We start from the raw sequence: 14,888 nt of genomic DNA on the forward strand, positions 1-14,888 counted from the left end.
CTGGATAGCAGACTGAATCCCTTCCCACACACGGAGCAGGTGAACGGCCTCTCACCAGTGTGACTGAGTTGGTGTCTCTGGTGGCTGGATGACAGACGGAATCCCTTCCCACACTCGGAGCAAGTGAACGGCCTCTCCTCAGTGTGAGTGCGCTGGTGTCTCAATAGGTGGGATGACTGAGTGAATCCCTTCCCACACTCGGAGCAGGTGAACGGCCTCTACACAGTGTGAATTCGCTGGTGTGCCAGCAGGTCGGATGACTGAGTGAATCCCTTCCCACACTCGGAGCAGGTGAACAGTCTCTCACCAGTGTGACTGAGTTGGTGTCTCTGGTGGCTGGATGATAGACGGAATCCCTTCCCACACTCGGAGCAAGTGAACGGCCTCTCCTCAGTGTGAGTGCGCTGGTGTCTTAGTAGGTGGGATGACTGAGTGAATCCCTTCCCACACTCGGAGCAGGTGAACGGTCTCTCCCCAGTGTGAATTCGCTGGTGTGCCAGCAGGTCGGATGACTGAGTGAATCCCTTCCCACACTCGGAGCAGGTGAACAGCCTCTCCTCAGTGTGAGTGCGCTGGTGTCTCAGTAGGTGGGATGATTCAATGAATCTCTTCCCACACACGAAGCAGGTGAACGGCCTCTCCCCGGTGTGAACTCGCTGGTGTCTCAGCAGGTAGGATGAATCAGTAAATCCCTTCTGACACACAGAGCAGGTGAACAGATTCTCCCCAGTGTGAGTGCGTTGGTGTGTCAGCAGAGCATTACTTCTTTTAAAGCTCTTCTCACAGTCAGAACATTTAAAAGGTCTCTTATCAGAGTGAACTTGCTGGTGTGCCATCAGGGTGGATGACTGAGCGAATCTCTTCCCACACACGGAGCAGGTAAATGGCCTCTCCCCAGTCTGAACACGCTGGTGTACCAAGAGGTGGGATGAACAAGTGAATCCCTTCCCACACACGGAGCAGGAGAATGGCCTCTCCCTATTGCGAGCTCGCTGGCGTGTTAGCATGCTAGACAATTGAGTAAATCCCTTCCGAGAGAGAGCAGGTGAACAGCCTCTCCCCAGTCTCCAGCTGGGACAGTTAATTGAATCCCTTCCCACAGTCCTCACATTTCCATAGTTTCTCCATGGCGAGGCTGTCCTTGTGTCTCTCCAGGTTGGACGATCAGTTGAAGCCTCTTCCACACACAGAACACGTGTACAGTTCCTCCCCGCTGTGAATGGTGCGAATATTTTTTCAGGCTGCGTAACTGGTTAAAGCTCTTTCCACAGTCAGTGCACTGGAACACTCTCACTCGGGTGTGTGTGTCTCGGTGCTTTTCCAGTCACACTGATGTTTGAAATCTTTTCCCACTGACAGCAAACATTTCTCCTTCCACATTCAAAGCACGATGATATTCAGGTCCTGATGAATTGAGTGACTCTGTCAACTCTTCACGTGATGTTTGGTTTGAGTTTCCTATTTGCATATTTTCCCCTTCTAATACCCTGTAAAAGGAGTTTACAAAAGACATCACTGTAAGTAGAGGATAGAAATTCAGAACAGACAATTCTAGTTTCTATGGAACATTCTTTCCACTCCTGTTCCCCCAAAGCTGTAAATCCCCGTCCCACACACTCTCCCTCCTCCCTGTGCTGAAATCCAAACCCATCGCACCATCTCCAACATTTCTTTCCTCCACTCCCAGTTTTCCCCCTCCCTCTGCTCTGGTTGGGTTCAGTTCTACACCCACTGACCGGGCCTGTAACCAGGGAAACACGGGGCCTGTGGCTCTTATTCACAGCCTCAGGCCTACACCGGGTGTTTATGAAGCTTTTAAACTGACCCGCGGGTTCAATCCATCCGCTGTGCCCACAATCTCCTTCCGCCTCCCGACCGCAGACCCACCTGTTCTGCTCAATCCATCGCCACCAGACGCACTGCGCATGCTCAGAGCACACCCAGATACTGCGCCGGCGCACTGAGCTCCTGTCGTCATTGATAGGGCACTTTCCATCGAGCGGGGGATTCTGGGTTAATTCACCACCATTTAAAGCCCCAATTAGGGAACAGATTTTTTGTCATCCCATTGAAATTGGGGCCGGAGGAGCAATAAACAAAATTAATATAATTAACTTTTAATATTTAGACATAGGAGGGATCAGACAGGGGCCAGATTTGAGGCAGTCTAAGATGGAGTTGGAGTGCATGTGTGTAAATGCACGGGATGTGGTACATAACATTGGTGAACTGCAGGCACAATACCCACATGGGACTATGATATAGTGGCAATAACAGAGAGCTGGCTCAAACAAGGGGTGGATTGGGAACTCGATATTCCTGGCTACAAGGTATTCAGGAAAGATAGAAAGGAAAAAAGGAAGGGTGCAGTATTGATCAAATAAACTATTATAGCACTGGAGAGGGACTAGGACCACTGCTTTTCTTGATATATATTAAGGACTTGGACTTGGCTGTACAGGGCACAATTTCAAAATTTGCAGATGACACAAAACTTGGAAGTACAGTGAACAGTGAGGAGGATAGTGATAGACTTCAAGAGGACATAGACAGGCTGGTGGAATAGGCAGACACGTAGCAGATGAAATTTAATGCAGAAAGGTGCGAAGTGATACATTTTGGTAGAAATAATGAGGAGAGGCAATATAAACTAAAGGGTACATTTCTAAAGGGGGTGCATGAACAGAGAGACCTGGGGGTATGTGTGCACAAATCGTTGAAGGTGGCAGGGCAGGTTGAGAAAGGGTTAAAAAAGCATGCGGGATCCTGGGCTTTATAAATAGAGGCATAGAGTCCAAAAGCAAGGAAGTTATGATGAAACTTTATAAAACATCGGTTTGGCCTCAACTGGAGTATTGTGTCCAATTCTGGGCACCGCACTTTAGGAAGGAGGTGAAAGCCTTAGAGAGGGTGCAGAAATTATTTACAATAATGGTTCCAGGGATGAGGGACTTCAGTTACGTGGATAGACTGGAGAAGCTGGGGTTGTTCTCCTTAGAGCAGAGAAGGTTGAGAGGAGATTTGATGGAGGTGTTCAAAATCACGAGGGTTCTAGACAGAGTAGAGAGAGAGAAACTGTTCCCATTGGCGGAAGTGTCGAGAACCAGAGGACCCAGATTTAAGGTGATTGGCAGAAGAACCAAAGGCGACATGAGGAAAAACTTATTGCGCAGCGAGTGGTTAGGATCTGGAATGCACGGCCTGAAAGGGTGGTGGAGGCAGATTATATCGTGGCTTTCAAAAGGGAATTAGATAAGTACCTGAAGGAATTTTTTTTCCAGGGCTACGGGGAAAGGGCGGGGAAGTGGGATTAACTGAAGTGGTCTTGCAGAGAGCTGGCCTGGGCTCGACGGGCCAAATGGCCTCCTTCTGTGCTGTAACCATTCTATGTGAGAGGTCAAAAACAGGATCTATTTGGTTAGATTTGTTGTGGAGTATTTTAAACCAACACTCGACACAAGGTTTTAGTTCGATAGTCAAGTCGTCTTTATTGCACCGGTGGGGAAACAGTCTGCTCTGTCTTAGCCAGACCTTTCCAAATAGGTACAGCAAACACTACATTTTTATACATTACAATACACATGGCCATCTCATGTTAAATTCATTCCTGCCACCTGATTGGACCTTGGCCTGCATGCACCTTCACGGACCTAGTAAAGGATCCCCTTGGAATGAGTGACCATAACATGGTTGAATTTCATATTCAATTAGAGGGTGAGAAGGTTGGATCTCAAACAAGCGTGCTAAGCTTGAATAAAGGAGACTATGAAGGTATGAGAGCGGAATTGAGTAGAGTGGATTAGGAAAATAGATTAAAGGGTAAGACGATACATGATCAGTGGTGTACGTTTAAGGAGTTATTTTACAACTTCCAAAAAATATATATTCCACTGAGAAGAAAAGGGTGTAAAAGAAAAGACAGCCATCCGTGGCTAAGTAAAGAAATTAAGGATAGTATTCGACTAAAAACAAGGGCATATAAGGTAGCCAAATCTAGTGGGAGGATAGAGGATTGGGAAAACTTTAAAAGACAGCAAAAAATAACAAAAAGATTGATTAAGAAAGGGAAGATAGATTATGAAAGTAAATTAGCAAAAAATATAAAAACAGATAGTAAGAGTTTTTATAGTTATATAAAAAGAAAAAGGGTGGCTAAAGTAAATGTTGGTCCCTTAGAGGATGAGACCGGGAAATTAATGGTGGGCAATATGGAGATGGCAAAAACACTGAATGAATATTTTACATCAGTCTTTACAGTAGAGGACACTAAGAATATCCCAACACTGGACAAACAAGGGGCTATAGGGGGGGAGGAGCTAAACACGATCAAAATCACTAAGGAAGTGCTACTCGGTAAAATAATGGGACTCAAGGCGGATAAATCACCTGGACCTGATGGCTTACATCCTAGGGTCTTGAGGGAAGTGGCGGTAGGGATTGTGGATGCATTGGTAATAATTTTCCAAAACTCCCTGGACTCGGCAAAGGTCCCGGCAGACTGGAAAACTGCTAATGTAACACCCTTATTTAAAAAGGGCAGTAGACAGAAGGCTGGAAACTATAGACCAGTTAGCCTAACATCTGTGGTAGGTAAAATTTTGGAGTCCATTATTAAGGAGACAGTAACAGGACATTTGGATAATCATAATTTAATAGGACAAAGCCAGCATGGTTTTATGAAGGGGAAGTCATGTTTGACAAATTTGCTGGAGTTCTTTGAGGAAGTAACGTATAAGGTGGATAAAGGGGAACCAGTGGACGTAGTGTATTTAGACTTCCAAAAGGCATTTGACAAGGTGCCACACAAAAGATTATTGCTTAAGATAAAAAATCATGGGATTGGGGGTAATATTCTGGCATGGATAGAGGATTGGCTATCTAACAGAAGGCAGAGAGTTGGGATAAATGGTTCATTCTCAGACTGGCAATCAGTAACTAGTGGTGTTCCGCAGGGGTCAGTGCTGGGTCCCCAACTCTTTACAATCTATATTAACGATTTGGAGGAGGGGACCGAGTGTAACATATCAAAGTTTGCAGATGATACTAAGATGGGAGGGAAAGTAGTGAGTGAGGAGGACATAAAAAACCTGCAAGGGGACATCGACAGGCTAAGTAAGTGGGCAGAGATTTGGCAGATGGAATACAATACTGGAAAGTGTGAGGTTATGCACTTTGGCAGGAAAAATCGTAGAGCAAGTTATTATCTTAATGGCAAGAAACTGGAAAGTACTGAAGTACAAAGGGATCTGGGGGTCCTGGTGCACGAAACTCAAAAGGTTAGTATGCAGGTGCAGCAAATGATTAAGAAGGCCAATGGAATGTTGGCTTTCATTGCTAGGGGGATAGAATATAAAAATAGGGAGGTATTGCTTCAGTTGTACAAGGTATTGGTGAGACCGCACCTGGAATACTGCATACAGTTTTGGTGTCCATACTTAAGAAAGGACATACTTGCTCTCGAGTCAGTACAAAGAAGGTTCACTCGGTTAATCCCGGGGATGAGGGGATGGACATATGAGGAGAGGTTGAGTAGATTGGGACTCTACTCATTGGAGTTCAGAAGAATGAGAGGCGATCTTATTGAAACATATAAGATTGTGAAGGGGTTGGATCGGGTGGATGCGGGGAAGATGTTCCCGATGATGGGTGAAACTAGAACTAGGGGGCATAGTCTTAGAATAAGGGGCTGCTCTTTCAAAACTGAGATGAGGAGGAACTACTTCACTCAGAGGGTGGTCAGTCCATGGAATATGCTGCCCCAAAAAGTTGTAGAAGCTACATCATTACATAAATTTTAAACAGAAATAGACAGTTTCCTAGAAGTAAAGGGAATTAAAGGTTACGGGGAGAGGGCAGGAATTTGGACATGAGTCTAGGTTCGGATCGGTCATGGCCCTGTGGGTAGCGGAGCGGGCCCAGGGGCCGTGTAGCCTGATCCTGCTCCTATTTCGTGTGTCTAATTCTGTTAGATTCAGGAGATGGTTCTGTGATAGTGGATTGGCGGTTAGGATCAGATCAGCCATGATCTTATTGAATGGCGGAGCAGGCTCGAGGAGCCGATTGGCCTACTCCTGCTCCTATTTCTTATGTTCTTATGTTACGAATCTTAATATAAACATGTATAAGCTGCCTCTTCAATCAATCACTCAAACTGCTGGATACTAATTAAAAGATACCTTGGAATGTAACCTAGGTAATAAAGTTCTTACAGGCAGCTGAAATGCTGGACATCCAGTCTCCATTTAATTGTTTTATATCTCTCCAAAGGTCAGCTATCTTTGACCGCATCTTTATGGATGTGGTCTTTCATGTTAGTCCCTGTCCTTACACAATTCAGTGAAACTGCCAGCGATGTCAGTTTAACTCTTTCCCCACTGCAATCCCCCCTTTTGGTACTTGGCCCTTGCCCAAGTTAAACCACATGTATAATCATCGCTGTGCCTCCTGCCCCATGCGGTGATCAGGCGCTGGTTCGGGAGGTCGTGCATACCCATCATGTTTAGAGCAAACTTGTATTTTCCAGCTCTTTCCAAATCGCTTTAGCTCTTTGTTTGGTCCGTTTCTTTTTACAAGCGGTGCATGCTGCTATTCCCCATCCTATAGCCATGACTAACTGTACTATCACTAATATATGAGAAATGATGCGGATCCATGTGTATGTTGACATTCATTCCCCAATCCCACAGCTTCTCATACCACGGGACTTCCTGTAGCTCTACCTCTATGTCCCTTTCTAATTCCCCAAGATTCCTTTGCAACATGATGTATTGTTTCACCATCTTACTTAAATCCTCTTTCATTTCTTGCAGATCCTCTTGCAGGCGGGTATTGGGGCCCCGACCGGATCTTCATAATTAACCAACTCGTCCTTTAGACTATCTGGCACATTTAGTTTTATCTCCTCCCTTGAATGTACATACACCAATCTGGTGTGTCCAATTGTCACAGGGATCTTTGGTGTAAAGCAAAAGTTAGGCATTGTGATTGCACATACAAGGTTACTATATTGGTACTCAGTCTCTGTGGTGGCTATACAATACTCCCCTTCGCCTCTATATCCCGAGCAGGTGTGATGGTGATCTGTAGTGTATGTACCCGTCTATCTTTAAGGGAACTATTGAATGTAACCGTTCACCTTTAAGGGAACTACTTTAGGTGTGGCACTATTTGTTTGGCTTCTGTATACTGTAATACCGATAGTGACCACACCAGTATATAAGTGTTGTAGCAGGATTGCTGGGGCAGATTCGCCCGGACCTTCGAATAGTAAAGACCTGTTTGTTGTTATTTCTGAAGTCTGTGTATTTATTAACTGCACAACCCACAGACTTTACAGTGGCGACGAGTCCGATCGTACCCTGCGGCAAGATTACCAAAGCAAGAAGAGCGTCGAAGAGAGGCAACCGCCCTCGTCGTGCTGCTGGAAGAAAACACGAGGCTGCAGCAGGAGAAAGGTGGAAGACTTTAGCAACAAAAGCTTCCATTAGCAACAGGCACTGACTACCCTTCTACCACGGTGCGGAGTGAGCCAATCAGCTGGGAACAAGGCGGCCGAAGAGACTGTGAGTAGGGGAAGGTGTAGAGAATATCCGGAGGATAAGGGCAGAGCACTCGACCTCGGTCGAGGGGGAGCTGAGCCGGTCAAAAGTCAGGTCCAACGGCGTCGGGTGACAGCCGGACCGTGATCGGCGGGAAAAATCCGGGCAGCGACCGCAGCCACGAAGCGCTGAGCCTGCGAGTAGGCGCGGGAGGAGAAACCCAGCCGCAGCCGGGGAGGGAAACACCGGTCTGCGAGAGGGCTGGGGAGGTGAACGGGAACCGTGCGGGTGAGAGCCGGGTGCGGAGAGAGAGACTGCGAGGAGCCAGTCCAGCGGCTGAGCTGTTCTCCACCAACGGGGTACTCAGAGCCGGCAAAACCGAACGTGCCGGAGTGGGTGAGAGACACAGCTGAAAACGGGGTGAGAGACTGCGCGAGAGCCAGTCCAGCGGCTGAACTGTTCTCCACCAACGGGGTACCCAGGGCCGGTAGCACCGAACGTGCGGGTGAGAGAGCGACAGAGCCGGGTACGGAGAGAGAGACTGCGCGAGAGCCAGTCCAGCGGCTGAACTGTCCTCCATTAACGGGGTGTACCCAGCGCCGGTAGAGCCGTGCGGGCGGGAGGAAAAGACATAGCCGAGTAAGGGGAGCTGTGCGGAAGCCAGCCAGCGGCTGAACCTGTCCGCTGTGGGGGAAGCGTACCCCTTCCACCGGGAAGAAACGCGGGAAGCCGCCATTAGGCGGAGAAGACGCCAGAAGCGGGAAACCGCCATTGAAGTGGGCGGGGCGAGAAGGAAAGAGCGGGAAACCGCCGATTTCGCGGGAAAACCGCCATCTTAGAAACAAACAAATAAATAAGAATACTTAAAGAAATACTGGTGCTGCTCCCAAGGGAAGAAAGATGCCTAAGCGAGGGAATATTAACGACTTTAATTCTGAAATAGAAGACTGGGTCACGTACGTGGAACGCATAGAGATCTATTGCGAAGCCAACAAAATAGAGGAAGACGACAAGGCGATAACATTGCTAAACTCGATGGGGGCAAAAACATACGGGCTCTTGAAGCATCTAATAGCACCAAATAAACCAGCGGATCAGACCTTCGAAGAGATTGTGGCTGTGCTGAAGGACCACTTGAACCCCACACCGCTGATGCTGGCTGAACGATTCAAATTCTACGCAAGAACGCAGAAGAAAGACGAAAGCAATGCGGAATACTTGGTCGAACTGCGTAGGCTAGCGAAATACTGCCAGTTCGGAGGGAATCTGACAGAAGCGCTGCGGGACAAGTTCGTATGCGGATTGTCCAAAGAAGGGACGCAGAAGCGACTACTGGAAGAGAACGACCTCACACTGGACAGGGCTGTCCTTATAGCTGCATCGCACAAAGCCGCAGCGAAAGGAACGGCGGAAATGCAACTAAAGGCGGCGGCACTCGGGGTGGACCAAATTACTTCAAGCACAACAAAATGCTACCGTTGTGGGAAGACAACGCATGACCAGAATCAATGCTGGTTTAAGAACCAAGAGTGTAGGAAATGTGGCAAACTGGGTCACATCGCGAAGGTATGCCGGTCCGGGAAAAAGACCAATAATCAAAGGAAGCCACCACAAGAAAAGTACAACAAGGTACACAAGGTGGCTGAGAAGAGTTCAGACGAACAGAATTCAGACTCAGACCCAAACAACCAGGAGCTGGGTAGGCTGAGAATCCACAATGTGGGTAAAGAAACGGATCTACAGGCCATCTGGGTCATACTAAAAATAGCTGGAGTCCAAGTAAGAATGGAGCTGGACACTGGATCAGCTCTATCAGTCATCAACCGAAGGGACTACCACCGGCTATTCTCTCACATACCTTTAAGAAATACCAAGTTCGTATTACAGACATACACGGGGCATAACGTATACCCCGTGGGGAAAATAAGAGTCAAGGTGAGAGATAGGGGTAAAGAACACCCAAGAATGAACTTGTACGTATTACCTGAGGGAGGACCACCACTTCTAGGATGGGAGTGGATTAAGAAAATAGACATGGAATGGCATTACCTAAAAGCCATAATGAGGGAGGACTCGGTGCAAGCTATTAGCTCAGATTCTGAAATGGATGATGATAAGACCAAGTCGAATATGGAAGACAAGGCTAAAAGGGACTTGCCGACGATGGGAAAGAAAACGAAGACATGCAGAAGGACTTATGGTACCAAGAAGAATAAAGCTGCAGAGCAGAACTCCAGGTTGACAGAGAATTCTGAGCCTGTTCAAGCAAAGGATTCATCCATGACGGAAGAACACCGAGCTCGGACGCAAACTTATGTCAAAGTACGACAACAATTAGAACAGTTGAGTGACCGTCTCGTACAAGAGATGAAAAATATGGAAAGGTTCTGGGACACCGAATGGGAGAACCTGGAAAGACTACAGAGACAGCTAGCTCAAGCAGAGAGCGACCATAGAGCCATCGTGGTCAAATACCAATCACATTCCCCTGATGCTGTTCAGGAACTAGAATATTTACAGAATGAACCAAAGGAAGAGGAATCTTCAGGGAGCCAGGATTTTATTCCAGTTCTTCTCTACGACTCCTTACAAGCAGAGTGTGAGAAGTTGAAAGAACAGTATGAACAGGCCCAGGCTACAATTCTGGAGGGGGTTAACTCGGCAGCCTCCGAAAAGCTAGTTTCAGTAGAAGCATATGAACAACTAAAGGTTGAACATGAGCAAGAAGTCCAAAGGCTGCAGGAAATTCTTGATGAGCTCAAGGCCAAGACAGACTCATCGGTAGGAGCTACATCCACAGATGAGAAATTTGAGGTGAAATTCATGGCAGAGCATGAAAAACAGGATGTCCAAGAACTTATAAAAACATTGAAGGACACCCAAGACAAATATGAGGCGGCAATGACCGAGGTTCAACAACTTGAAGAACAGATTCAACTGGGAATCCTTTCAGTGGAAGAACAGGACACCGTAAGAATGGTCCCTGAACATGAACTAGAGAGCATCAGGGCGCAACTTTTCCGAGCGCTGAAAGCCAAAGTTCAAGAGGAACGTAAGGTGGAAGTATTGGAGAAAGAGGTGGAGGAAATGGAGAAGACTCTGATCCACCGTGTTCCCAGGGAAGAGTTAACGGTCAGCCAACTCCTTCATATGCTGAAGGACAAGACTGCAAGGGGAACAATCTGAACACGAGCTTCAATCTTCAGGGGGAACGAGTTCGGAGCTCTCAAAGGTCACGGAGATAGCTGAGGTGGCAACACAAATTTTACAAGGATGCCAAAAGTACGTTGAATCACGTCAAGGTGAACAGAAGAATGTGGAAACCGTTACTTCAGTAGAAGGGTTAAATAGCCTGATAACGCAATTACCGATGGAAGGGAAGGTATTGAACTCACAAATGAGGTCCGTCGTGAAGGAATGGCAGATAACCCAGGAAGAGCGGGATGAATATGAATGCATGAAGAAGGCTTTTCAAGAAAGATGTTTAGGGAAGGAACCACCGTCAGCTAACGTCCAGACGGGTGAGGAGGAAGAAGAAGTCTCTCTCGCTGGCCTAACTCAGGACGAACCCGAATATTACCATGACCTGTTGAGTGACACTGAATATTACGAGGATGTGGTCTGCCCAGCTTGTGATGAAAACTCTCAAAGTGCTGAAATCCGGAGGAAGCACTTAAGGTCTAAGGAACATAGAGAGTTGGTGGCGCTACAGCTGGCAGCCGAGAAAGGAGCTCCGAGAGTTTCAAAAAGGCAGAAAAGAAAAAGAAGAAGCAGAAGATAATAACTGTCTAAAATATTAGCACTTCTACCATTCCAGGCAGGACATTACGAAAGGAGCTAAATTAGTTGAAAAACTGGAAAATGTCAAGACAGCCAGTTGGTTGTAAAAGTCCGCACTGCTGGTTCAACAGGACGAAGGTTCAAGCTGTTACGTCAAGAAAAAGGCTATGGAGGAGTCACGCTAGCCAGGTAATCCGGCTACACCAAAGAAATGTTGTTCGGAATGAGTCAAGATCAGAGACTGAATCCATGAACTGTTTCCGCAGAGACTGAACCTGTGAACTGTTTCCACCGAGATTATATTTGTAAATTGTTTTATATGACATTGACTCCACCGAGATTATATCTGTAATTTGTTTTATAGGAAGTTGAAGATATGTATGTTTAACGGGGACTCTGTAAGTAATAAGCTAAAAATGGAGGATTGTAGTGTATGTACCCGTCTATCTTTAAGGGAACTATTGAATGTAACCGTTCACCTTTAAGGGAACTACTTTAGGTGTGGCACTATTTGTTTGGCTTCTGTATACTGTAATACCGATAGTGACCACACCAGTATATAAGTGTTGTAGCAGGATTGCTGGGGCAGATTCGCCCGGACCTTCGAATAGTAAAGACCTGTTTGTTGTTATTTCTGAAGTCTGTGTATTTATTAACTGCACAACCCACAGACTTTACATGATCAACATGTGATAATTCCAACACACACCCCTCTGTCTTATTATAGCCGCACTCATCCTTAGGGCCTTCTCCTACCGGATGTGGGCATATTGTAAGCGTGCCTTTCCCGTGGCATCCGTTTAGGGAGACTCCTTTCATAGTACCATTCTTTCTGATGGCATTGGTATCAATTGGATAGTATTGGAGGTATGTCTCACCCCTCACTATGCCTATGTTTGTTACCTGGTACTGTGGGTATGGAGTCATGCCTAGTCCCACCACTGGTATAAGGAGCACCATGCCTATCATTGCTGTCACTTCTGCTTTACATTTTTGTATCACTGGATATACTCTGGTCATCCCTTTGAAGGTACAAGCACTCAGAGGGCCTGGATTATGGCTCAGGCCATAGAGCTGTGTGCTGTTAATCCAGTCTGGTACCTTGCCTCGCTGTATCTGTGCCAGATTATGTTATAACTGTCCAGTGAGCCATTGGCCATAGGCATGGCACAAGCCTCTCCCTACCCCATCTTTTGCCTGTTCCTCATCTCTATGGTTTAGTTTGTTGATAATGCTAGCATGGTCCTCTATAACCTTGATTCCCTCAAGTAATTTCCTTATCGTATTTCCTCCCAACTCTGATCCTAGTTTCCTTCTCTAAAATCTGCTGTATTACCCTTTGTAGTCATTCCACACTACTTTGGACTCCTTGTATATCTAGGGCATTAATGAATGATGTCCCCATGTTTATTCCCGTGAGTATATCGGTTCCTAAGCTCCTCTTAATCCTTTGGTAGAATGCAGCATGTCCATCATATATGCATACAATTCTCTAGTTTTAGTAAACCTTTCACAATATCCTGGCCATTGTAAAATGGTTAAGTTCATTAGTACCGGTACAATTTTGTGTCTCATGTTATCATACAATTGTTCTCCCTCAGTAAATAGCACCAGTCCATTTTCAGGTCCAGGCGTCAATTTCGGACACCTTCGTTCTTCAGGTGTCATTGTGATTGGGGGTGTTGTTGGTTCTAGGGTTACTCCTTGTGGTGTGATCCTTGTTGTTGTCGGGTGAGGTGTTGTAACACCGTGTACAATAGTCCATCTTATAACATTGTCTGCGCAGCTCAGGACATATCCTCCCCCTACTTGACCCAACATCTGCCAGTATCTATTTCATCTTACCATATTGCTGGCATTTGTCATCCTACAGGGTCTGCATGGTTGTTGATCCAAGTTCACCCAGGTACCGTTACACCTGTAACATCCTTTTCCTTGTTTTTCACACTCGTAACTGTGTGATATGATGAAACCTCCCGTGAAGTCGCCATTAGGGGATCTTAACTTGCAGTCCATTTCTTCCAGCCCATTATTTGGACTTATAAATGCTGTCATCAGGGTAGTTGTGATAATCCATTTTAGGGGATCCATTTTTATCTGTAATGTAAACAGAGGTCTGTCCGTCACCAGAGGTTAGTTTATCTCCGGTGTTTATTCCATTGTTCCTGTGGGATTTAAGATCAGATGGGTTATTGCTATATCGTTTTAATTGGGTCCAATGTTTCCATCTACCCTTTCCCCCCATATCTATACATGCGCACGTATCGCTGGTCATGATAACCTCAAATGGTCCGGTCCATCTAGGTGAGAATCCCGATCACTCTGGCAATATTTTAACAAATACCTGCTCGCCCACCTTGGGTAGGGGCTCCGAGGCCCTCTGCTTTTGTGTATTTTTATCTCTGATGTCTTGTTGTTCTTTAACTTCTTGTTTGTGCTCCTTCAATTGATTATCCAATGTTTGTACGTATTTCCTAATTTTATCTTTTAAGGGTCCTAGTCCCTCACTACCAGATGCTACTCCTTCCGGCAGACACATTGCTCGTCCAGTCATGAGTTCGTATGGTGTCAGTCCGGTCACCCTGTTTGGGGTGGCTCTCAGCCTCATCAGGATACACGGAAGGACATCCACCCATCCCTGTCTGGTTTTGGCTATGGCCTTACTTAAGGCTGTTTTCAGGGTTCTGTTCATTCGCTCTACCATGCCTGAGCTTTGCGGATGATAGGGGATATGGAACTTCTGTCTTACTCCTAGTAGCTTACAAGCTTCTTTCATTACCTTTCCTGTAAAGTGGGTACCTTGATCTGAATCTATTTGCAATGGGACCCCCCATCTCGGTATCATGTCGTATGCAAATATTCGGGCCATAGTCTGAGCACTACAGTCTCTGGTGGGGAATGCTTCCACCCACCTTGTAAACTGGTCTATGATCACTAAACAGTATTTCTTCCCTCTAGGGGTCCAGTAAAGTCTATCTGGAGGTTTTCCCAGGGGCCTTTGGGTCGTGGCTGGTGGGCCATTCTAACCTTTAAACATAGAAACATAGAAGATAGGAGCAGGAGTAGGCCATTCGGCCCTTCGAGCCTGCTCCGCCATTCAACGAGATCATGGCTGATCATCCAAACCCTAGCACCCGGTCCCTACACCGACAGCCATCCCACACAAGCCCTATCCCCGTAACCCCGTAACCCCACGTATTTAATCCCCCCTAACACTAAGGGCCAATTTTTTATCATGGCCAATCAACCTAACCCGCACATCTTTGGACTGTGGGAGGAAACCGGAGCACCCGGAGAAAACCCACGCAAACACGGGGAGAATGTGCAAACTCCACACAGACAGTCACCCGAGGCCGGATTTGAACCCGGGTCCCTGGCGCTGTAAGGCAACAGTGCTAACCACTATGCCACCGTGCTGGGCCTACCTGGGTTGTGTTGTCCACAGATGATGCAGCGTCTGTAGTATCTTGCCACATCTTGTCCCATTCCACTCCACCACCAATCTATACTTAGCCTACCTATCATGCCATTCCGCCCCCCATGGTCTGGCTCATGGTATATTTTCAACAA

The 14,888-nt window shown here is 46.6% G+C and overlaps 1 pseudogene across 1 annotated transcript in view; it reads left to right on the top strand.

The window, feature by feature from the left end:
* LOC147119105 (uncharacterized) overlaps positions 1–14,888 on the top strand; it is a 125,339-nt pseudogene that overhangs the window by 37,456 nt on the left and 72,995 nt on the right. The window lies entirely within an intron of this gene.

The sequence above is a fragment of the Somniosus microcephalus genome, chromosome 4, assembly GCF_052327205.1.
Source record: "Somniosus microcephalus isolate GS21.2 chromosome 4, FLI_Smic_1.0, whole genome shotgun sequence".
In the NCBI taxonomy this organism is placed as follows: Eukaryota; Metazoa; Chordata; class Chondrichthyes; order Squaliformes; family Somniosidae; genus Somniosus; species Somniosus microcephalus.